This window comes from Oryctolagus cuniculus, chromosome 14 (assembly GCF_051225735.1).
Source record: "Oryctolagus cuniculus isolate XC-2025 breed Fujian yellow rabbit chromosome 14, ASM5122573v1, whole genome shotgun sequence".
Taxonomy (NCBI): Eukaryota; Metazoa; Chordata; class Mammalia; order Lagomorpha; family Leporidae; genus Oryctolagus; species Oryctolagus cuniculus.
Window position 1 is genome coordinate 63,480,115 of NC_142880.1, and position 25,589 is coordinate 63,505,703.

The 25,589-nt window shown below is 41.4% G+C and overlaps 1 long non-coding RNA gene across 7 annotated transcripts in view; it reads left to right on the plus strand.

Moving 5' to 3' along the window:
* Positions 1-22,858, plus strand: part of LOC138845182 (uncharacterized) — a 117,480-nt gene extending 94,622 nt beyond the window's left edge. For 4 of the 7 annotated variants that reach the window (XR_016220713.1, XR_011382013.2, XR_016220708.1 and 1 more), the window contains 2 exons: positions 12,204-12,406; positions 22,493-22,858. This is a non-coding gene — a long non-coding RNA (uncharacterized LOC138845182). Of the gene's footprint in view, positions 1-958; positions 1,044-12,203; positions 12,407-13,343; positions 13,499-22,492 lie in introns of all 7 variants that reach the window. The other 3 variants (XR_016220712.1, XR_016220709.1, XR_016220710.1) reach the window with 3 other exon arrangements.
* The last annotated feature ends 2,731 nt before the right edge of the window (positions 22,859-25,589 follow it).

Below are 25,589 nucleotides of genomic sequence, written 5' to 3' on the forward strand. Positions count from 1 at the left end.
AACACCCTGAAGTTAGGTTTCGTACTTACAGTTCAGCTCTAAGCCTCAATTACGGCTGTTGTTGTACAGTGTTTGCTGCCCCTAATAGCCTGACACCATAATAGTATTATACAGTATCCTGAGATAATGAGAAGAATGGCTAACATCTGCTTATATTCAGAGAATAAAGGAGAAGTGCAAGGATGCAACCTGCAGCGCTTGTGAAGTACCACCGTTGCTTGCTGCAGACACGGTGCGCTTTCCTGTGGATTCTTTCTCTGCCATCTGGGGATGATGGCATAGTCTGGAGAGGTTGGGCTGCTCAAACTGGGGGCTCAGCAACATTGACCTCATGGAGGGAACCATTTGTGAGCTCCTCCAGAAAAAAAAAAGATTGTATATTTAAAGTTAGTTGACGGGGGCCGGTGCCATGGCGCAGAAGGTTAAGCTTCCGCCTGCGGTGCCGGCATCCCATATGGGCGCTGGTTCTAGTCCCAGCTGCCCCTCTTCCAGTCCAGCTCTCTGCTGTGGCCTGGATAGGCAATGGAGGATGGCCCCAGTGCCTGGGTCCCTGCACCTATATAGGAAACCAGGAGGAAGCCCCTGGCTCCTGGCTTCAGATCGGCGCAGCTCTGGCCGTGGCTGTCATCTGGGGAGTGAATCAATGGAAGAAAGACCTTTCTCTTTGTCTCTCCCTCTCACTGTCTGTAACTCTACCCTTCAAAAAAATAAATAAATAAAATATTTAAAAAATATTAAAAAAAAAAATAAAGTTGATGAAAATGAAAAGAGCTGATTCCTGGATAGCAGAGAGGACTCCAGAGGGAATCGTCCTCTCTAGTGCTGTCTTCTAGAATCAAGAGATGGGGAATAGTGTTGAACGGGAGCATCTGGTAACTTTTACCAGTAGACTTGCAAAGAGGTTTAAGATGGATTTACCACAAACCATGATCTGCTTTCCTGGGGTCTTACTCTCTAGGAAAAAAGACTTCATTCAGTCTTCATTAAGCGGGAACTTGAGAGATGTGATGAAGAGAAATAACTTGCAAATAGAAACATAGCAGGTAAGAGAAGGAATCCGGGAAAAAAAAAAAGACAGTGTGTGCATCTGGTCTGCTAGGCAGTTATGGGCTCTTATCTGTTTAACAAGCCTGTGTGGGAGGGGGGGCGGGGAAGCACATAATTGGCTTCTTAATTAATTAGAAGAAACCATAAGCATGGTGGAAACTCATTGGTCGACTTTGCGACACTTTTTAGGCTTACCCTTTCTTTTTCCTAACAGAACTCTGAATTTCCTCCCGTTTACAACTTAGTGTTGTCCTGGTTTAGATGCTTCTGGAACCCAATCCCACACAAAAAATTAAAAGTAGCCATTTATTTGGGAGAAATACTGGTAGGGGGTGGGGAAGTGAGGTGGGGAGGAGGAAATGTAGTTAAAGCTTATGTCCTATAATCTGAATATGCAAACCTCGTGTTGAGACACTAATCCCCAGCTGTTGGCATTAGAAGATGAGGCTTTGGGGAAGTGATTAGGTGCAGCCTTCCACGAGGTTAGTGCCCTTATAAAAGAAGCCCCATGGCCAGCGCCGTGGCTCAATAGGCTAATCCTCCGCCTGCAGTGCCGGCATACCGGGTTCTGGTCCCAGTTGGGGCGCCGGATTCTGTCCCGGTTGCTCCTCTTCCAGGCCAGCTCTCTGCTATGGCCCGGGAGTGCAGTGGAGGATGGCCCAAGTGCTTGGGCATTGCACCTGCATGGGAGACCAGGAAGAAGCACCTGGCTCCTGGCTTTGGATCAGCGTGGTGCGCCAGCCGCAGTACGCTGGCTGCAGCAGCCATTGGGGGGGTGAACCAATGGAAAAGGAAGACCTTTCTGTCTCTCTCTCTCACTGTCCACTCTGCCTGTCAAAATAAATAAATAAAAAATAAATAAATAAATAAATAAATAAGAAAGAAAGAAGAAGCCCCAGAGAGCTCCCTAGTCCTCTCCCTCCATGTGGGACATAGCGAGAAGATGGCTGTCTATGCCCTTATCATCCACTGAGTCTGCTGATGCCCTGACCTTGAGAGCTCTGGACAGTGAGAAAAACATTTCTACGGTTTATAAACCACTCAGTCGATGATATTGTGTGGCAGCACGTTAACCAACCACTATGAGTAATTGGAGCTCAAAGCCCCTGGAAACTCTAGGATGCTCCTGTAGGACATCACTCAGAGCTGTCTGAAGGGAAGAGAGAGCAGGCTGAGATATTTACCTTCCAGTTCCATGCTAAGCATTCCTTGAATGTTGTTTCTCCAAGCATTGACTCTGGAACTTTCAGTTTGCTCCATGCACGGGCCAAACATATTCTGGGGGCAGAAGAAAAGAACAAGCCCTCTACTGGAGTAGCAGGTGTTTACAGTAGGCAGCCTTGAGTGAGTAGATGGAGTGCCGAGGGACTGTGGGTGGCTCCGCTGGTCACTGGTAGTACTTGCCCCCCTACCATCTCAAGGAGCAGGGCTTGATTGTTGCAAAGCCATCAGCACTCCTTCTCCTTGGGTGCTGTCACTGATTTGCTATTTCAGCATGTGACTCAAATCAGACTCTGTTAGGAATGAGACTCAAGCCCTGGACTTCAGTTGGCTGTTGTGAAAGCTACTCTTCCCCACTTTGTATGAAGAAGCATGAAGCCCCGCAAATTGCTCATGGCCAGTTTGGGAATACCTGAGAACCACTGGAGCTTGCTGATGGGCAGCCAAGATGGGAGCTAGAAGACAGTTCCCAATCATAGACTCTGAGGCATGAACTAAAGCAAATAGAAACTGTGTTAGATTCTCAGGGCTGCTGTAACACAGTACCAAACACTATGTGTCTGAAAATAAAAGAAACCTGTCTTCTCACAGTTATGGAGGCAGGATGTTTGGTGGGGCCCAGGTCTCTCTGCTGGTGCTCGGGAGCATGGATCCTGGCTCCTTCCAGCTTCTGGTCTTGCTGGCAGTCTTTGTCATTCTTTAACTTATAGATGCATCGTTCCCATCACATGGCTGTCTTCTGTGTGTCTTCACATCACCTCCCTCTGTGCATGTGTCTGTCTCAGTGTCTATGTTTCCTCTTTCTATAAGGCCATCAGACAGATTAGAGAGTCTATTCTGGTGACCGCATGTCCACTTGATCACCTCTGTAAAGACTCCACCTCCAAGTAAGGTCACATTCTGTGGTACTGGAGGGTAGGACTTCAGTGCATTTTGGGGAGACAAAATTCAACCCATAACAGAGGCCAACACTATTCAATTATGAAAGGAAAACATTTTTTTAAAAATTCAAAGGCATTTAGGTTGAGACTTGCTGTTGCTTATAATGACATCTTATGTGCCAATTCCTTGATCTGTGGTTATGGATGAGACAAAGCAAAAACAATAAAAAAGCTAGTTAGTAACTTTCATGGCTGTTGTCATCAGGATGTGTGAGCAAGCACTAGGGTCAGAGTATGCATGGCTGGGTTGCTTAATACAAATGTTCAAGACAGAGACCTCCTGTGTTCATTGATTATTTCCTACAATTCTCTCCTCTCCCACATGGCAAATTCTATTTTAGGTCTTGGGAGTATAGCCCTACACAAAAAAAGGTGTACTCAGAGCTTATATTCCAATAGGGGTGACTATAATAAATAAATCAGTAAAATGTGTAGACTATGTTAGATAGTATTGCAAGGACAGGCAAGTGAACAAAATCTGTCTCGCTGGGAAGATGACATGTGTTAAAGCACCCAAGGAAGTGATTCAGTTGTCAACGAAGGCAAGTCTTTATGGAAATTTGGTATCCATTCTGGTCTAACCAGAGCATAAATGGGTTATAAACAAGAAAGGCTTATCCATGGAAGAGATATTGTCTATCTCTTCCAGCAGATTATAGGTAACAGTGTTTGTGTTTTGAAGGGAATTTGGTTTATTTCCACCTGGCCCATTTGGGACACCTGGAGATCTCAACAAACCATTGGATCTGCTTGCAGGAAATCAGTCATGGCAAAGGTGGAGTCTAACTCACAGCCCATGACAGGCTGAATGTGTCATTAACAGCTTTAAAAGCTGAGAAAATCCTTGCCAGCCAATAGAAGTATTCTGACTTCAGGACTTCAGTATTATGAAAAAGAACAAGAAGGACCAGATTCATTGTAATGATCCCTGGGGTTTTATTATTTTTAACAGTGAAATATTGACTTTCTGAAAGCTCAAATATGCAAGGTGTGACTTGAAGGCTCAAGACTGATTCTGTAAGTCCCCTGTGAAAATAAGTTGTATTTCTTCTACTTGCAGCCTCCAACGTCATGGATGCAGACTAACAATAATTGTGTAGCACGTTAGGCCTGGCTGAATGTACTACTTGTACTCAGGACTCCATAGGATCCAAAGTGATGTTGAGAAAGGCAATTTGTACCACTTAGTCCAAAATTGATCTACAACTCCAGATTAAGAGAACAGCCATCCATTACGTGAACAAAGCATTCACTGTAGTGCAGATGGGAAATACAGTTATACTCTAACAAATTGTTTAATGATGCCGAATAATAGCTATGTAAATAATGAACTTTGAGTTTCTGATATGCATGGTAGAAATGATGATAAATGCTTGGATACTTGAATACGAATTTTCGAAAATGTTTTCTCTAACAATTAAGCTACAGGAATTTGGGGCTGATGCTGTGGCATAGAAGGTTAGACCTCTGTCTGCAGTGTCAGCATCCCATATGGGCACCTGTTCGAGTCCTGGCTGCTCCACTTCTGATATAGCTCCCAACTAATGTGCCTGGGAAAGCAGCGGAGGATAGTGCAAGTGTTTGTCTACCCTCCCCCCCCCCACACATGGGAGACCTGGAAGAAGCTTTGTCCTGGCTTCGTCCTGGTCCAGCCCCCGCCGTTGTGGCCATTTGGGGGAGTGAACCAGTGGATGAAAGATCTCTATCCTCTCCCTCTGTACTTCTGCCTTTCAAACAAATAGATAACTATAAAAATGAGGATTTGATACTGATTTGAATTATTAAGGTGTATGTTAAATAGTAAATAATAAAAGGAAAGAAGAGAGGGATGGAAGGAATGAGGAAGGGAGGGAGGAAAGGGGGTGGGGAGGCAGGGAGAGAGAGAGCAAGCTACAGTTAGAGGCATAGACAAGGGACTAGTTTGTTTCTTCTAGTCTAGAGACAAATGAGTTGTCAGGGTATGTCGCTCCCCCTCTTCATGGAGGAACGACACTAAACCCTGCCTAGGCTTCCTATCCGAGTCACGGCACCATTATGTCGCTCCCCGTCTTCGTGGAGGAACGACACAGGACCCTGCGCTGTTCTTTTGTCTGCTCGCCCCTTCCCAGGTTTGCTGCTGGTTCTTCCCGGGTTGGCTACCGTCCCTTCCACCTCCGTGGATGGGCGGTTCCCCCTGCCACATTCCCCACTTCCGCTGGGGAGCGGCACACCGCCGGCTGGCGCTCTCGGGGGCTGCACAGGTGTTCCTTCAGATAGATGTTCCCCTTAGATGTTCCTGGTGCATGTTGTCTCTCTCCTCCTTTATAGTCCTCTTCCACCAATCTCAACTCTGCTACCCACATGCCGAGTACGCTGCTCTCCTCCAATCAGGAGCAGGTCCTGCTGCTTATTGTTTGAACTGGAGGCAGCTGTGTAGAAGCTGTTTCCTCCTCTCCCAGCGCCATATTGTGGGAGAGCAGATGCACAGAATAAGTCTTAATTCCAGTAACAGTCTAGTCCCAATTGCTCCCCACAAGGGTAGACATGTGGTTTTATTCCCTAAGGGCACTCAGGAATGAGTTTTTTTTTTTTTAAGGTGGAAACTGAGTCCCCAGGTTTTTAGGCTTTAGGGAGGCAGAAAGAGTGTGTAGAGAAGCTTCCATTTTAATGACATGAACTGGAAGCTGCACCTGTGTCTTCAACTCACATCCAGTTGGCCAGGGCCTAGCTGGCAGCATCTCCAACATTTTGCCATGCTCTCTTAGGGTCCAATTACTGAAGGCTAAAATATAGAACAAATTTACTCAAGTAAAAGTATTGTGGTTTCCTTCATTAGATTGAATGTAATTTTGAACTTTGAGGGCTGGTAAAGCTTTGGTAGGCTTTCATTTACTTTACAACTACTAGGTACCAAGGGAATGATGTTTTTATCATAGTCTTACAGTTTGGTTGGAAAGACAGGTAATTAAATAGAAATTGATAACAAAGTGTGAAGATGAGGTATGGGGAGACATGGAGTACTGTGAGAACACAGGGCAGGAGAACCTAACCTAGGCTAGGGACATAGGGATCAGATCAGAGACAGCTTTCTGGGGGGATGGATGCCAGGCTGAGACTTCTCTGGAAGTCTTGTTTGGGTGGAAAGTGGAAATGGTTCCAAGGGTGGGAGCAGAGACATGGTGTAACTTTAAGGAATCTTCTGAAGTCAGAAATCATTTACAAGGCTGCTGCACGAAAGCTTAACCCAAGGCAGGAGCAAAAGGAAAGCTATGTAGAATTTATCCAGAAAGGAAGAAGGATTACTGAGCTGGAAGGGAATTTTCTTGGCATCAGTCTTGTAGCAAAGTATAGAATCTTGATGAGACCCAGATTCTGGGTCATCTGCTGTGATTTGAAACATGGACCTGGTTATTGCTTGGCTGCTAGCACCTATAAATCGATCAAGCTTTTCAACAAGAATTAGAATATTCCTATAATTCTCCATTAATCACGTCTTTTGGAAAGGTAGGAAGTGGTAGGAATCACATCTGTTTGGTTGTCTGGCACTGAGGTATTAGCTCTCCTAGTGTTTATCTGGTGTTTCTTTACTAAAAAATGTTGTAAGTTTGAATCATGATGAAATCTCTTTTATTTGGAGAATTGCTTTTGAGAATGGATAGCAAATTGTTCTTAAGAAATATTGGAAGATAATGATTGGGTAGGAGTGGAAGAGCTCACTTGAATATTTTAGCTCATTTGGAACAAAATAGCTCCTTTTCCCCCCTACTTTGGAACAGGATATCTTCTTTTTGGCATGTATGTTTGGTTTAAGGACAGGTTCTGAACTGCTCCATGGTTTTAATTTGCTCTTTCTTAAGATTATTTCAATAAAAGCATTATTGCAAGCCCACTGCGACTGAGTGTTGCTAGGTATTGCCAAGAGTTGCAGGCTCGAGGTATTTCTAGGTGTTAAGCTCTGACGATGAAAACGACAAATGCAGTTCATTCCAGAGAAGAGCACAGTGCTGGGAACTGAGCAACACTGCACTTCAGTTTTGCTTTTGAAATCCTGTGTGTCTTTGACTAGTCAGTCAACCTCTCTCCTATAGAATTTCTCATTATAATGTGAGTAACCATTTATATATTTATATTTATCCTTTCCCCATTTTCCTTTTCATGTCCACTCTGTGGTCCAGTTCTTTCATTATAGCTAGGATATGATTCCTGGTTGACGAAAGCCAAGTGTAGAGAATTCTAAGAGATTCCTCTCCAAGGCTGTTTTGAGAAATGTGACGTTGAAAGTATTTTCTGGAAAGAGGGACGCTTTCTCCATCGTAGACCCAGCAATTTTTTGCAGAAGATACCAACTCAGCTATCTTGTGGACTCCAGTGTCAAGCTGAGGACGTTCTCATCAGAGACATGCTAAATAGAGTGGAATGTAGGAGGATGATTTATCCCAGCATTGGACAGGAGTGGTTGTATAGTGTGGGTCTTAACATAGAGTGAGAGTTACGATATGCTAAACATTGTGTTATATATAGTACCTCATTTAAGGAACAACCCAGCAGCCAAATACTATTATTCCCATTATATAGATGAGGAGATTGAAGGTCAGGAAATCTAAATAACAACTAATCCAAACCGGCTTGTCTCAGACTCCAGTGTCCATACTCCCTCCCCTTAAAATGTTTTTCCTTCAACTAGTGAAATCCAGACAGCTAATTAGTCTGATTGGGTTAACCCCAGTCCTTTCAGGAGTTCAGGTGGATCCCAGCTGTCTGCGAGAGTAAACGCCTCCGGGCCTGTGGCAAAGTGAGACCCAGCTGAGAAAGGAAGTTGGCTGGAATATTATTGCTCAAGCCGCTGTCTTACTGGCAAGAATAGACCATTTTTGTTTAGCCAAATGATTGGAGTTCATCACCCTCTCTTTCCTTCAGTTGGGCCTTAAAGACACTAATAAAACATTTCCTTATTTGTTAAATATCTGGGTTTTGAAAACTTGTTCCAAATTTGTGTCTGGACCAGGTGTGCAGAGAACATGTGTGATCACCTTGTGTGCAGCAGAAGTTGCTCTCGCCCTGTTGGCTCTGCTGTAAGCATCTTTATTGACTGCAGGGTAGGGGGGACAGCTTAGCTTGTTCATTGTGGAATCCCAGCACCCTGCACCGGGTCTGACACAGGGCTCAGCAAATGCCCACTGAAATGAGCTGGTATCCAAATGTTTCTTGTCTGTAACTTAAGCAATCAAGTTTCAGTTCAGACAAATGTCAAGTCATTTCCAGCTCCCTCTGTTCCGGGGGCCAAAGCTTCATTTCCTATCAGTTTTACCTGTAGTGCTGGCATTGTCTTGGAGCCTTAGCCCATCTTCTTTAGAGGAGAGCTGTGACACACGGATTTGTCGAGGCTGGGGACAATCCCTGGTGGTCCACTGAAGAATTTAACAAGTGGGAAGCAACATTTGTAACCTGTCCATTTTATCTGTGAATTTAACTGCTGACTTTTCCAAGTGAAAAAGGAAATTTGGAGCGAAATTAGAGGAAGCCTCTAATAATTTTGAAGCATTTGGTTTGGAAAGCTGCTTAGAAAATGGCTAACTTTCCACTAGCGCAGGAAGAGGAGAGAACAGCACATAAGTGAGGACAGCTGTTCATGGTCTGAGCGGGTCTATTTGCATTTCTGCTGTTTGGATAGCCATGGCCATTTTACTAATGTTGGTAATGCCCGGGCGGGTAGTTTCAATGATTTTCTTTATTACGACCTGCAGATCAATCTCCTACATGGTTGTTCCATTTAACCTGTATTCCCTAGGTTATTTCTTAAAGCAATTTATTGAACATCATCCTAAATTGAACTGCATTTACTCTCCCTTGACCCAATTACTTAAATGGTCCACATCCATTTGCTTTTGATTGCTCTCTTGCTCTCTGCTTTCCCTCTCATTTTACTATCGGTTGCAAGGGAGACTTTTTACTTTACTCCTGGAGTCTCTTCCTTCCCGGACCACTCTCCGCTCGAGCAGTGCGACTCATCAAGGCAGCTCTGCAGCTCTTCTAATTTGAAAACTCCCAGCTTTTCCATCGGAGTATGGCTTATTTCAACAATGCAATTCCACAAAGATGTATGGAGTGATAGTTCTCCTCTGTGATAGGACTGCGCCGAGAGCCATCTGCTTGCCCTCTTTCTCCTTTGGAAGGAATTTGCTAGGCAAAGGGCTCTGAGCTCTGAGCAGGGCGCCTTAGCTCTGGATCTTGTCAGATGGTTTTCTAACACCAGTTTCAACTCCTCTGGGTTCCTTTCAACACTGCTCTCACTGTGCACAACAAATGTCCAGCAGGCTAGCTGGCTGCAACCAGTTGTATGTTCATGTATCTGTAACTTCTGATTCATGAACAAGTCCTGCTTCTCCAGGTGTCTCCCTGTCATCATCCTTAGAAAGGTTTCTACTATTTGTCTAATAATATTTGTCTAATGTGCTTAGTCCTGGTTCTTGTCTTGAATTAACATATATATATGTGTGTGTGTGTCTACATGCACACAGTCAGGATCGTTGCAATTTGTCATTTCCTGTTCTTGGGATTTTCCCTTTAAACTTCTGAACCTAAGGAGGATTCGAATCTTCATTTCTCCTAACCCTTGTAAACCAGCTCTGTGATTTTATTGGCCTTCAGACTTGTTTAAGTCAAGCTAGTGGTGGGAATGGAAATGATTTTCTTTGGGAAACCTGATTATTTTTACTGCGTGAGTAAAACATCTTTAAACATGGTTCCATTTTGGTCTTTTTCAATTTCTACCCTGGTGTGAAAGTGACATTTGTTAAGCTCACCCAGTATTTGCAAATTTCCACCTCCATTTTGTGAGGTCAGTGCTGTTGTCACCAATTTGCTTTTTAAATCCCATTACAAACAATTCCCATACCAACCCACAGAGAGGCCCAGGTGCACGTGGCATTCCCCTGGCCTGTGGTATCTGACCCTCTGGGGTCCCAGTCAGCACAAACAGGATTTGACCTGTTCTCTTGAGGCAGAGGAAAGATATTGTCTAAAGCCACTTAATAGCTCAATGACTGAAAATCCAGAAATTCCAGATTTGGGGATATTTGCCCTGATCACTCAACCATACCGTGGTTCCAGCCTCGGGTTATATTTTGAGTGACAGTGATTTGATTCAACCATGACACTGAACAGGAGATTGAGTTACTAGAGTGTCGAGTTTACTGAAGTAAAAGACACAACAAAGTAGAAGAAATGGTGGCAATGGAGAGAGGCAGAATTTGGTGGTGAATGGAAGGAAATGGAATTAGTCTGATATTAAGAGCCAAGGCTGGGGATTGTGCACATGAGCCCCTGAAGTCTGTTTAAAAACCATGTACAAGCCAGGTCCTCTGTGAAAAGCTTCCTGTATTACAGCCAAAATAAGGTTCTGATTCTTAGCCAAAAATGAAAAAAAAAAGACACATTGGAAAAGAAACCTATATGTTTGAAAATATGATCTTCAGTCTTCTAAATGCTTCTTGTTTTTTTTTTTTTTTCTTTTGGGATTGATTCTATGGCAAATGAAAGAGAGGGTTTGATAACCCTCATTTTTGTCCCTACCTGCCCCCTTTTCAGATGGTGTCTAGATTCCACTAGACTTTATTATAGGGGGAAGATACAGTCCTGTGGCAAATCACTGGAGGAAATGGGACTTTTTTGTTTGCAGCTCTATTATATGCCAAATGGAGTTATGGTCCTATTACAAGTTTGTTATAATCTTAAACGTCTGGACTGTGATATGACCATACACTCACAAAAGGGAGGGTCCAGCAGGATCTCTTGAACATTAGGAGCTAAGTGTTCTTTTTATGGAATATGTTCATTCTCTCCGTTTGAGATCCAAAATTGTCTAAAAGTGTGCCTTTCCACTGAAGGATGGATTTTCTTTCTCTCAAGAACTAAGGAGGAATAGCTAATGTAAACACTCAGTCTGGTGTGAATAGTTCCACCCGTGGCTGTTAGAAGTTCATCTGAAGATTTCAAGTTTGCTCTTTGTGAAAAATGCAACATTCAGGACTTCCTAACCTTCAAGTATGGTAGATTGGGCAATAAGAGATCAATTTTCTTCATTCACTCTGTCAACTAAGCACACCTCCCCTTCATTCTATTTGTTCCGGTAGAATGAGACTGGCTGCCTTTGCCATTTGTTATAGTAGCTTGTATTTTTTCCAGATGACTTTCGTGTATATGTCAGCAGTATGTACATAGAGCTCTATTTTTTTTTAAAGTAAAATCAGGCTAACCCTTTTGTATGGAGGAAAATAGAGCCATATGGAAAGATTTCATTTTTCAAATGTACCTTTAGTGGACAGAAAATTTAAATTCTTCTTAGTTAGAAAGCAGGTTGAGTTTGTTTCATGTCTTTCTCACTATTAACTCTGGAGGTGCACTCAGAACCCAGCACCAACTCTTGGCTTCCCATCTTGCTCAACATATCTCTTGCCCTTGTGTTTAGACAGATGTGAAGAAGAAGGGAGACTTGGGCAGACGTTTTGGACAGTCTGACAAAATCAGACATTCTTGGAAACTGATGCAATCTAGGTTTCAGAAGAGGATATAAGGCCCCCAACGACCTTTCTAGGTTCCACAGTGCTGCACGGAGGGGACAGTGGTCAAGCAACAGCCTCTGTGGGCCCTGATGAATGGACATGGTCAGCTCAAGTGGAAAGCAGTTTCCCAAGATAGCTGGACTGCCTTCATTTGGAGATCTTACCCCTTAGTGCAATTTGAAGAAAACTCTCATGGAATCATGGAATAAAGATGTTAGCCAAGAAATATCCTGGAAGACATCTGCCTTCTATATGTGTATGACAATCTGCTGTTTGAAAAACAAAAATAATATGCAGTGTAGCTTGTGAACTATACATTGCTGGGGAAAGATAATGGTTATGAATAGAAATACATCTGGGTCTCTTTAAAATACCAGGCACTGTGCTCATTTCTGAATGTGTAAATGTTGATTGCGATCAGCCGTGACTCAGTGGCATCTCCTCTTACCTCCAGGATGCACTGAAGCAATTTGGAGATTTTCAGGAACTTGTGATAGGTAGAACACCACAGGGGCAAAACTGATTCCAACGGGAAGGACCTGTTGAAAACACACAGCCATAAAACAAAGCTTTGCGGATATTTTCCTTACCAGTGAACTGCTCCTAGCTACTTCAATAAGAAGAGATTGGTGATTTAGACACTATGGAAAAAGCCGGGTAAGCATATTCAAAACTGTATGTTTCTTAACACAGTGATTGGCAGCAAGTATAGATTAATATGAAAAATTCCATAAAATTTGAATTGAAAGCAGCTGTAAAGTTATTAAAATCAAATATGAAGGGATGGAATATTCTTGTGTTAGTTCCCCTTTTTTTTTTCTGGATTCTCTTTATTTTGATTGCCTAATGGCTCATAAGTAAAACTTTTTTGAGTTTTCTATTTCTTTGTTGTAAATTTTAAATATTTGGTATGTCATAGGTCATAGCATTTCCTTCCTTGGCATTTTTAGTAATTAATGTAGCATATTTTAAGTTTTAGGTTACTAGTAATTAAAAAGTAGGAGAATCTAACTTAGTGGCCCATGACCAGTATTTTTTTCTTAATGTTTTATTGAAGTACAGTGATGCATCACTTAACTGTGGGGATATATTCTGAGAAATGCACCAGTAGGCAATTTTGTCATTATGCAACTATTAGAGAGTAGGTACACAGACTAAGATGGAATTGACAGACTAATATGACTTTGCTAGATAATATAATCTGATGAGACCATCATCGATATATGAGGTCTGCTGTTGACTGAAACATCGTTGTTTGGTATGTGACTGGATAATGCAGCTACGGAAAACTGTGCATTGTGCTTGATGGGTTTGCACAAATTGAACACATTCAGACAACCAGAACTCAGCTCAAGAGGCACCAGTTTCTTGGAAATCCTTCTGGTGGCTCTTTGGAAAAGATTTTTATTTATTTGAAATGCAGAGTGATTGAGGGAGGGAGAAAAAGAGGGAGGGAGGGAGGGAGAAAGAGGGAGAGATCGATCTTCCCATCTGCTGGTCCACTCCCCAGATGGAGGAGTCTGGAGCTCCATCTGTGTTTCCCACATGGGTGCAGGGGCCCAAGTACCTGGACCATCTTCTGCTGCTTTCCCAGGTACATTAGCAGGGATCTGGATTGGAAGCAGAGCAGCCAGGAGTGTAACTGGTGCTGTTAATGGGATGCTGGTATTGTGAGCATCAGCCTCGCTCACTGCGCCACAGGTACTCTCCTCTTGACTCTTTCAAATCACTACTCCAAAGGTAACAAAGGTAAGCCACTCACTGGTCTGACTTGTAGCTGGATGTAATAGTTTTGGATGCTTTTGCATATTATATACATAGACTCATAATATAAACTCTTTTTAAAAATATTTATTTTTATTTATTTGAAAGGCAGAGTTACAGAGAGTGAGAATGAGAATGAGAGAGAGAGAGATAAAGGGTGAGTTAGCGAGAGATCTTCTGTCTGCTGGTTCACTCCCCAAATGGCTACAATGGCTGGGGTGGGCCAGGCTGAAGCCAGGAACCAGGAATTTATTTCAGGTTTCCTGTGTGGGTCCAGGGGCCCAAGCACTTGGGCCATCCTCTGCTGTTTGTCCTGAAGCATTAACAGGGAGCTGGATCAGAAGTGGAGCAGCTGGGACTTAAACAGGAGCCCACATGGGATGCCAGCACCACAGGCAGTGGCTTAACTTGCTATGCCAGAGTGCTGTGCCCCTAATATTAACTCTTTAGTGTCTAACATGATATGTAGGATTCATCCATATTATTGCAGCTAATTCTAGTACTCCATCATGGGAATATACCAACTTTTATCCACTCTGCTGTTGATGAGCCTTTGGGTGGTTTCTAACACTTGGTCTTTGAACATTGCTTCTGTTCATATTGCTTCTATAAAGCATTCTTTCACAAGTTCAGTGATAGACACGTGCACTCATTTATCTTGAGTATAAGCCAAAGAGTGAAATTGCTGGGTCAAATTATATGCTATGTTCACCTTTAGAAAATCCTGCCAAAGAGTTTGCTAGAGTGGTTCTATCAATTCAAAGTCGAATATAGTATAATAAATAGAATAGAACAGGATTGAAAATAAATGGAAGTCAGTGTCACAAGCTGTGCAATGTGTGTGAGTGTGCAACTATTGTTCAAACATTTGTTTCAATTATATAGACATTTATGTTTATTCTAGATATCAGCATGAAGTATACTCGTTTTACTGTTACTATTAAAAAAAAGTTTAAGAAATAGTTGGCTAATCTCTAGGCTCAAGTCCAGACAATTAAACCGATTGCTTTGCTTTAATGAGCAAGTTGTCCTGGTGTCAGTGAATGACAGAAAAGATAGAATCTGGAGAGGGGAAATCATAAAGTCATTGAGGATCTGGACCAACTTGCAACAACAATAATATTTGAAAGCACACTGTGATAAGGGCTGTGGAGACAAATGAAAGCATAAGGTTGAGTAATCATCTGAGATTTGGAGATAGTCTGAACAGGACCCTGGGTAATGTCACATCGCCATTTCTGGTCCTGGGTGTTCAGAATGCTTGTGGAGGTCCTGCTAGCGAGCTTTTCCACACTCACTGCAGTTCCAGCTTACCTTGTTCCCAGTCGTTCTCCAAGTCCCGGGCTAAGGGCTAATTCCATCACAGCAAGGAAAACGGAGAGTTCCTGTGCAGAAGATGTTTGCCTGCATTTTCTGATGGAGCATCCAGAATGGTTAGGACTCAATAAAGATTGTAACAGATGTCCTAAGAGAGAACAAAGTGCAGTTGACTGCCTAAGATTCTTTTTTTTCTTTTTATTATTCAATAAATGTGAATTTACAAAGTGAAACTTTTGTATTGTTGTGGCTCCCTCCGTCCCGCGGCCCTCCCCTCTCCCACACCCTCTCCCATCCCGTCCTTCATCGAATTTCATTTTCAATTACCTTCATATACAGATGATCAACTTAGTATACACTAAGCAAGGATTTCAACAGGCTGCCCGCACACAACTGCACAAGGTATAGGGTATTGTTCGACTAGTAGTGTTGTTTTTAAGTTTCATAGTAAAATGCATAAAGGACAGAGATCCTACGTGGGGAGCCTGTACCCAGTGACTCCTGTTGTAGATTTAACAATTGGCACTCTTACTTATGGCGTCAGCAATCACCCAAGGCTCTTGCCATGAGCTGTCTAGGCTATGGAAGTCCCTTGAGTTCACCAACTCTGAACTTGTTTAGTCAAGGCCATATCACAGTGGAGGTTCCTTCCTCCCTTCAGAGAAAGGTGCCTCCCTCCTTGATGGCCTGTTCCTTCTGCTGGGGTCTTGTTCACCAGGATCTTTCATTTAGATTGTTTTTGCTACCATGTCATGGCTTTCCATGCCTGTGAGACTCTCATGGGCCTTTTAGCCAGATCTGAATGCCCCAAGGGATGATTCTGAGGCCAGAGTGCTGTTTTGGGCATTTGCCATTCTATGAGTCTGCTGTGTGTCCTGCTTCCCCCGCAGGATCATTCTCTCCCTTTTAATTCTATCCTTCATTATTTGCTTACACTGGTCTTGTTTGTAAAATCTTTTCTACACTTACCCTATCTTTTTTGATCGGTTGTGTACTTATACTTATCACTTTACCAAGTGTGCTGGCATTGGTACATGTCTCCTTGATAAGATTGAGTTGAAATCCCCTGGCACATTTCTAGTTCCACCACTGGAGGTAAGTCTGAGTGAGCCTGTGCCAAGTTATATATCTCCTCCCTCTCTTATTCCCACTCCTATGTTTAACAGAGATCACTTTTCTGTTAATTTTTAAACGCCTAAGAATGATTGTGTATTGATTACAGAGTTCAACCAGTGGTATTAAGTAGAACAAACTGAGCAACAACAACAACAAAAAATACTAAAAGGAATAAAATAGTAAGTTGTTCCTCAACAGTCTAGACAAGGGCTGATCATGTCATTGTCTCTCACAGTGTCCATTTCACTTCAATGGGTATCATTTTAGATGCTTGTTTAGTTGTCATTGATCAGGGAGAACATATGATATTTGTCCCTTTTGGACTGGCTTATTTCACTCAGCATGATATTTTCTAGCTTCCTCTGTTTTGTTGTAAATGCCTGGATTTCATTGTTTTTTTTTACTGCTGTATACTATTCTCTAGAGTACATGTCCCATAATTTCTTTATCCAGTCATCCGTTGATGGACATTTAGGTTGCTTCCATGTCTTAGCTATCGTGAATTGAGCTGCAACAAATATTGAAGTGCAAATGGCTCTTTTTTTCTCCGCTTTAATTCCATTTGGGTAAATTCCAAGGAGTGGGATGGCTGGGTCCTGTGGTAGTGCTACATTCAGGTTTCTGAGAACTCTCCAAACTGTCTTCCATAGTGGCTTTACCAGTTTGCATTCCCACCAACAGTGGATTAGTGTCCCTTTTTCCCCACATCCTCGCCAGCATCTGTTGTTGGTTGATTTCTGTATGTAAGCCAGTCTAACCGGAGTGAGGTGAAACCTCATTGTGTTTTTGATCTGCATTTCCCTGATGGCTAGGGATCCTGAGCATTTTTTCATGTGTTTTTTGGCCATTTGGATTTCCTCTTTCGAAAAATGTCTGTTAAGGTCCTTGGCCCATCTTTTTATTGGGTTGTTTGTTTTGATTCTGTGGTGTTTCTTGATCATTTTATAGATTCTAGTTGTTAATACTTTATCTGTTGTGTAGTTTTCAAATAACATCTCCCATTCTGTTGGTTGCCTGTTCACTTTCCTGACTCTTTCCTTTGCTGTAAAGAAACTTTTCAATTTGAGGTAATCCCATTTATTTTATCTTTGATTACCCCTGCCTCTGGGGTCTTCTCCAGGAATTCTTCGCCTGTTCCAATATCTTGGAGGGTTTCCCCTATGCTCTCAATTAGTTTCATGGTGTCGTGGCACATCTCTAGTTCTTTGATCCATGTTGAGTGGATTTTTGTATAAGGTGTAAGGTAGGGGTCTTGCTTCATACTTCAACATGTGGACATCCAGTTTTCCCAGCACCATTTGTTGAAGAGGCTGTCCTTGTTCCAGGGGTTGGTTTTAGGTCCTTTGTCGAATATGAGTTGGTTATAGATGTTTGGATTGATCTCCAATGTTTCTATTCTGTTCCATTGGTCTATCCATCTGTTTTTGTACCAGTACCAGGCTGTTTTGATTATAACTGCCCTGTAGTATGTCTTGAAGTCTGGAATTGTGATGCCTCCAGCTTTGTTTTTATTATAAAGGATTGCTTTAGCTATTCTCGGTCTCCTGTTTCTCCATATGAATTTCAGCATCGTTTTTTCTAGGTCTTTGAAGAATGACTTTGGTATTTTGATTGGTATTGCATTAAACTTGTAAATTGCTTTTGGGAGAATGCACATTTTGATGATATTGAATCTTCCAATCCATGAGCATGGCAGGTTTTTCCATTTTTTTGTGTCTTCTATTTCTTTCTTTAGTGTTTTGTAATTTTCATCATAGAGGTCTTTGACATGCTTGGTTAAATTTATTCCAAGGTACTTTATTATTTTTGTGGCTATTGTGAATGGGATTGATCTTAGAAGTTCTTCCTCGGCCATGGCATTATCTGTGTATACAGAGGCTGTTGATTTCTGAGCATTGACTTTGTATCCTGCTACTTTACCAAACTCTTCTATGAGTTCCAATAGTCTCTTATAGAAATTTATTGGGTCACCTATATATAGTATCATGTCATCTGCAAATAAGGATAGTTTAACTTCCTCCTTTCCCATTTGTATCCCTTTAATTTCTTTTTTCTTTTTTCTTTTTTTTTTTTTTTTTTTTTTTTTGCCTGATGGTCCTGGCTAACACTTCTAGGACTATACTGCCTAAGATTCTATCCTGGCTCTCCTGTTTGCATCTACATTTTTCTTCTCTTCCTGTCTCTCTCCCTCATTCATCTCCCCTCCATCTCCCTCTCTTCCTTCTTTCCTTTCTTTTTGGGTTTAAGTCCTAATTATATATGTGGTGCTTACGGCATACTGTGGTTCTGTCTGTTAGGCCTGTACTTCTATTAAAAGGGAAAATCTGATCATACTGGCTTAACATACTCCTTCCTTAACATCCTCCAATTCTCCTCTTGCCTTTTTGGAAATTTCTTCATGTGCCTTTTATGGCCTTATGTGCTCAGCCCTCCTAGCCTGTTGATTGCCATTGTCTCTTGCTTTTGAACACCATTGTCCAAGCCATATTGAACTCTTTAGTTCTTTGAATGTGCCAGGTTCTCTCTCGCTTTAAGGACTTACCATGAGCTGTTCCCTTTTCCTGTTTTGTGCCTGGCCAGTTCTTACTATTCAGGATGATATTTTCTCCATGAGGATTTCCTGAAATCATTTCCCCTCTCTTCTATTGATTCTTGTCTGTCTTTCTTAATATGCTATATTTTATTTGCTTATTTAATTTTCTTTTACATTGGATGTAAACTCTGGAAGAGCAGGGACAATGTCTTTATCATTCATCTTTGAATCTTAAAAATGATGTTGAGCGAATCAACCATGAAACAGGATTATCCTCTGAAGAGTGGAATTGTAGATGATTTACAATCTTAGTCTTTCTACTACCTGTTGTTACTAATTTTTCTATAGTGAACACACTTGGGTTGTAAAATTATGAGAATTTTGCAATGAGTTAAGTAAGTTTCAGCAGGTAAAATTTAAAAAATCAGGTAACTGTGGGAAAAGGGTAGGTGGCAGTAACTCATGAGTGAATCATTTATCTGTGGCAAGTGGGTGATAGGATACAGAACTCCTGGTTTCCCCTCTTCCAAAACTCTGATTTGTTGGTGGCATTTAGGACATGGAGATTGTAGGACCCAGCCTATTAAAGGCAGGTAGGATCAGAGAGGAAATGAATATAGTTAAGGAGTTAGAAGGTCATTTAGCAGAGACAGATGGGACCAGCTGCGAAAGTTCTTTGGACAACTGGAAGAAAATAAAAAAGGTTCAAAGTAGAAAAAAAAATCTAAAAGTCACAGAGCTCAGAACTGTGATAAAAAGCAGGAGGAGTAAGAAGCAGGAAGAAAAATAAGGAAAAGAGAAAAGGATGAAAGAAAGAAAAAGCAAGGTAGACATAGGGCTCAGTAGGGAAAAGAAATGGATATATGTATTTATATGTAATGTATTTTAGGAAGGAGCAGAGAGTGAGAATGTTGACAAGTCCTACTCGGGCAGGATATCTGGTCTCCTGCCGGTAGTAGATCTGCCTCCCTCAGCCCACCAGGTGCAGCCATCATAGCAACAGTCTTGCAGCGATCCCTGAAAAGTCCTCTTTGGGTCGGTCACTCCTTTCTTTGGGAAGTTTTATCTTCCCAACTTAAGTGCGCTGGGCCTCTGGTATGAGCCATTTATTTACATTTTGAAATGTGAGCATTCAGTGTGAACTTTTCCTACCCTGCTATATCTGTGTGCCTGGGACAAAAGACATGACTTAGCTGTCAGTGCACTGAAGTATGCAGTCTGCCTGTAGGTCTGGTCACAAAGCAAAGCTGTTTAAAAAGCATGAGGCTCCTCTTGGGAGACAACTGGGAGCCCATGCAGCATTCGTCAGCTTTTTTAAAGATGGAATTGAGAATGCAAAGGAAAATCAAGATGAACATTCTACAAATGGAGAGAAGCCATGAAGTGTTTTAAACAGGTGTGAAGTCAGGTTTCAAGTGTGAGGTTAGAGGATAAGTTCTCTTTCCCCTGGAACGTAAGTCATTCCTTGGCAGACTTTCAGTTGAGATTGGCATAAAATGGCTGCACTGAGACTCATTGACTATGAGTCCTCTTGGTACCCTACCTATCGATCAAGGTTTCAAGCTGGTTTTAACTCAAGTCACCAACTCCATCAGTTGACAGAGATGTTCTGGGGGCACTGTGTTGAGAACAATTCTAAGCCAGAGACCAGCAGTGCTCACGTTTTCTTATGCTTAAGAGAGGATAGTGGTCTTATTGCATCATTTATTTTCTAAGCTTATCATAGATGCTACATTAAGCATGGACAGGTGGTCCTGAGAATACATCATCTTGACTACTGCCTAATTAATCCACCTAGTAAAATTGAAAGCACTGAGGCAGGTGGTTAAATTGCCTCCATTATTAGTGGAGAAAAACTTTACCTTCAAAGGATGCTGAAATTTGATATACGAAACAGCATGGCTTGAGCAATGCGGAACTTGCTTTCTATGGTGACCTTGAATTTATTTATGAGGCCATGGAGATTATTTTGAGGTTGATTGTTAAATTTGTAAAAATCATAGAAAGTGGGGTTATACACTGGGTTGGCCTACTGCCTCCAGGGACTCATCCTTTTTTTGGTCTTTAATGTGAATTTCAGGCAACTTTCAACTTTTTGGTGTTGCTCTTCCATTGGGATGATTCTCATCTACTATTACATACTCTGGTTCAGAGTTTGAGTGCAGCGGTTTATGACCCACTGTGGAAACCATTACATTTGAAGATACACGTGCTTAGATGAGAATTAGTGAGGGTCATCCGTATCTCTGCCTTTGGGAAATTGTTATCATGCACACATGGCACAGATCTTGGACTGAGATAGTCCTAGCTTCAAATCTGTGCTCTGCTACGTTTGTTCTGAAAAATCTTCAACAAATGAAATAATTTCGCAGTTGGTTTTCTTACCTGTGAGACTAGTCATGCCTTCTTATGCAATTGTGATGTGTTTTCAATCAGAAACTGTGCAACTGTTTGAGTTCTTAGTTGTAGGCAACAGAATTTGTTTTAGCTAATTTAAGCAGGCAGGTATCTATTAAGGGATTCAAGCTCACAGAATCACTGGGAATGCAGAAGCAATAGCCATAGGCTGGACTTCCAAAAATAACTCTGCAGAACTAGGCTGCTGTAGACATTGCTGCCACCGTGGATCCCAGGCTGGGTTGCCTCTGCTCTGATCAGAAATTGATAACTTAAAAGCCACCCTTGCTGTTGCCTTCACCTTTGTGCCTGCCAGAAAATCTGGACTGACTGGGGTGGCCTCCACTCCTCCTTCCCTTCCTTCTCTGGCTCCCCGTCCTGATGTACTCCAAAAGGTCTACGGCCATTTCTATAAATATGGATTCCAGAGGCCTTGCGTTCTGCCTTCTGTTCTTTTGTTGATGCTTTGCTACTCAGAATGACTTCCTTCTTTCTCTCCACTGTTTATATCTTAGGAACCCTAAAGACACGACTCAAGTTTTCCTGTTCCAAGCTCCATAGAATTAAATCATCTCTCTAAGTTGAGATTTTAAAATAATTTCTAATTACCTTAACTTCTTCTGGTAATATCTTTGTTATCTTAAGTTTTTATTGCATGATTTTTTTTAAAAAATTGTATTTAAGGTACACAAGCTTCAGGCATTTCATAAATACAAATTTAGGAACACAGTGATTCTTCCCACCCTACTCTCCTTCCCACCCTCACTCCTACCCTACTTCTTCCTCCCTTTCCTATTCTCATTCTTATTTCACAAAGATATATTTTCATATATATACTCATAAGATTATATACTCATAAGATTAACCCTACACCAAGTAAAGAGTTCAACAAATAGTATGAAAAAAAAATTGTTCCTCAACAGTCAAGACAAGAGCTATTCAAAATCATTGCCCCTCAAAAGTGTCAATTTCACTCCTATAGATTACCTTTTAAGTACTCTATTAGTTATCACAGATCAGGGAAAATGTGGTATTTGTGTTTTGGGGATTGGCTTATTTCAATAAGTATAATGGTTTCCAGTTACATCTATTTTGTTGCAAATGATAGGATTTCATGTATTTTTTTACCACTGTGTAATATTCCATAGTGTATATATACAATCATTTCTTTATCCAGTCATCAGTTGATGCACATCTGGATTCATTTCATATCTTAGCTATTGTGAATTGAGCTGCAATAAACATGGGTATACAGATCACCCTTTCATATGCTGACTTCTTTATGTTTGGGTAAATTCCCGGCAGTGGAATGGCTAGATCATTCAGTAGGTCTATATTCAGGTTTCTAAGGTATCTCCACACTGTCTTCCACAGTGGCTGCACCAGTTTACATTCCCACCAACAGTGGATTAGGGTATCTTTTTCCCTATATCCTCACTAGCATTTGTTGTTTGTTGTTTGTTGATTTCTGTATGAGAGACATTCTACCTGGAGTAAAGTGAAATCTCATTATGTTTTTGATTTGCATTTCTCTAATGGCTAGTGATCCTAAGCATTTTTTTCATGTGTTTGTTGGCTATTTGAATTTCCTCTTTTGAAAAACAATTTCATTTTAGGGGCCAGTGCTGTGCTGCTGCAGTGGGTTAATGCCCTGGCCTGAAGGGCTGGCATCCCGTGTGGGAACCGGTTTGAGACTCGGCTGCTCCACTTCCGATCCAGCTTTCTGCTATGGCCTGGGAAAGCAGTGGAAGATGGCCCAAGTCCTTGGGCCTCTGCAACCACATGGGAAACCTGGAGGAAGCTCCTGGCTCCTGGCTTTGGATCAGCAGAGCTCCAGCCGTTGCAGCCAATTGGGGAGCGTACCATCGGATGGAAGACCCCCCCCCACCTCTGTCTGTCTGTCTCTCTCTCTCTCTCTGCCTCTCCTCTCTCTGTGTAACTCTGACTTTCAAATAAATAAATAAATTGTTAAAAAAGAAAAACAATGCATTTTAATCTATTCTGTTCAATTAAATTCTAAATTTCCTGATAGCAAGGATTTATGGTAATGCACAGAATTTGATAGCTCCTATGGTACTTGGAACATGGTATGTACTGTACATGGTATGTAATAACAAGTCAACTGGTGTGTTAGCATGCATAAGACTGATTCTATTAGGATCTGTAGTAGATACTGTGACGAGCCACCTCGACCTCTCTTTGTGATTGAAGGCTTTATTCCTCCAGCTATATTACCCCAACTTGGGACAATTCTGAAGTGGCCACTCCAGATTCAGAGGTGCCTATGGGTTTGACAGCTATTGAAACTCTATCAGCTCAATTTCCTCCCCATTCACACTCCTGTTTCTGTTGCCCTTCCTCAGTTGCTGATCTTTAGAGCACTTCCTAATCAACTCCATGCTTATCTAAGGACGTTTTCTTGGGAAATCAACTTGCAACAGGAACCTTATTAGAAGAAAAAAAGCCATGAACTATTTCAAGTTTCTGAGCTCCATTAGATGTGTTTGAAAGAAAAAGAAGTGGTTCAAATTCCAGCAATGATTTTTAGAACTCACATTTGTAATCTGAGCCATGTAATTATTATTGTCATTCACAAATGAAGATCCTACATAAAGTTAATGACTAGGGCGTGCCTTTGCATTCAGGCAGGATTTGTCACTTTATTCAGAGAGTAATGCGTGGGTCCACAAATGGGATGGTTTTAACATGCATGTCTTATTATATGCAGAAGCTTTCTGAAAAGTTTTTCATGAGTCCTACATGACAGAATCTGAATAAGCCATAATTGAATATAAGGGTGTTGTTACTAGAAGTGAGTGTTGTGCCTAATATTTAAGATGCCCTTGTCTCACACTGGAGTACTTGGTTGCGATTCCAAGCTCTGGTTCCTGACTCTAGCTTCCTGAAAACAGACAGTGGTGATGGGTCCAGCCACTGGACTCCTGCTCCCCATGTGGGAGACCTGGATTGTGTTCCTGTGCTCCTGTCTTGGGCTCTGTCCCAGCCATGACTGTTGTGGGCATTTAGGGGATTGAACTACAAGATTAGAGCTCTTTCTCTCTCTGTCTCTCTTTGCTTCTCAAATTGAGAGAGGGAGAGAGATACTGTTACTTATTAGAGTTTTCCAGGTAAATTTAGAAGCAACTGAGATATAAGTGGAAGTAAAAATAGCATAACTAAATTTGTTTAAAAATTGAATTTTCAAATACTTATCAATGTAATATAAATTTTAAATGAATTTCATTGTTTTACAGTGATATTTGTGTAATTAGGGAGATGATAACTGTTTATAATAATTTTAATTATAATGGGACTATATTTCATATGGATTGTATAATAGCCCAGCTGGGCATTGACTCCAGGGCCTTCGAATACCATCCAGTGTGTGCAGTAGTCCCTTCCTTGTGTCTGTTATTGTGGTATTGCTATGTAAGTCATTTCTCACTCACATTACATTGTTAATGGCATGCCAAGCAACTTGCAGCATTCACAGTACAGAGCACTTGAATTCTATAAAACAACAACAACAACAACAACAAATCCCAAACAAGTTTAATTTAACCAAGGGATTGACTTTTTTGGCCTCCTTGATACCCAACAGGAGCTTTGACAAAAATACTTCTCAAATTACTATTAAACCTGCTTTGATTACACAAGCCCACTTGACATGAACAAAGACATAGAAGATAGGGGTAGAGTCATATCTTTCTCTATCTTAAATATAATTAAGTCCAATTAAAAGGCTTAGGAATAATGGCAGTACATATTTAAAGTGTCTTCTGCTCCATCACCTCCTTAGCTATATACATCAGTCTTGATGATAACTGTGAAATTTTGACTTATTTCTATTGCTTGAGATTGGGAAATGTTGGTGGGCTTTGGGTCCTTTGTGCAATTGTGTATCTATATTTGCTTACAAAATTAGAATTGCTCTTTAGTCTTCTGGTGGGGGAGACGTACATCTATCAAGATTGCTTGGCAGCAGCCTGAGCCAGTGTTAAGTAAGTGGTAACTGAGTTTTCATCAGACTCATTTGCTTCTTTGTACATGGCTAGATGATCATATAAAGCAGATTAAATGTTTTGGTCATGAATCAACTCTATTAGACCGGAATAGCCTGTCCAGTTACTCCCAGAGAGGTTAAAGCTAATCAGAGCTTTTCTCCTATGATCTGTGTAACAAAAACAAAACAAAACACACACACACACACACACACACACAAAACACCAAAAAACCATGAATGATAACCCATAAAAGTAGAGGCAAACAACAGTAATGAATATTCATACCTACTGGAAGAACAAACCTGGTATCCAACTTCAATAGGACTTCAGATATCAGCACCTAAATTCCATTGTTGGGATTAAGATACGTTATAAAGAAGACTTTTCTGAGCTCTCTATGACTTCTTCAACCCCAAAGAGATCTTTCTTAAAATTGTCATGCATCAGATGATAGGAGTTTTATTTCCAGATCCCGATTCTTTAGTGATAACTACCTTATTAAACATAATCATTTCTTTTAGGCGAAATAAAATGTCAGCTTGATACTGTGCAGTTGCAACCTGCCTTGAGAAGAACTCATTTCCAAGTTCTCACACAGGGATGTTTACAGTGATTCCTATTTCCCAGCAGACATTGATGAGTGGCAGATAGATCATCCCTGACCCGCCAGCTAGTGTGCGCATGGGTCTGCATACACATTCTGTTTGTT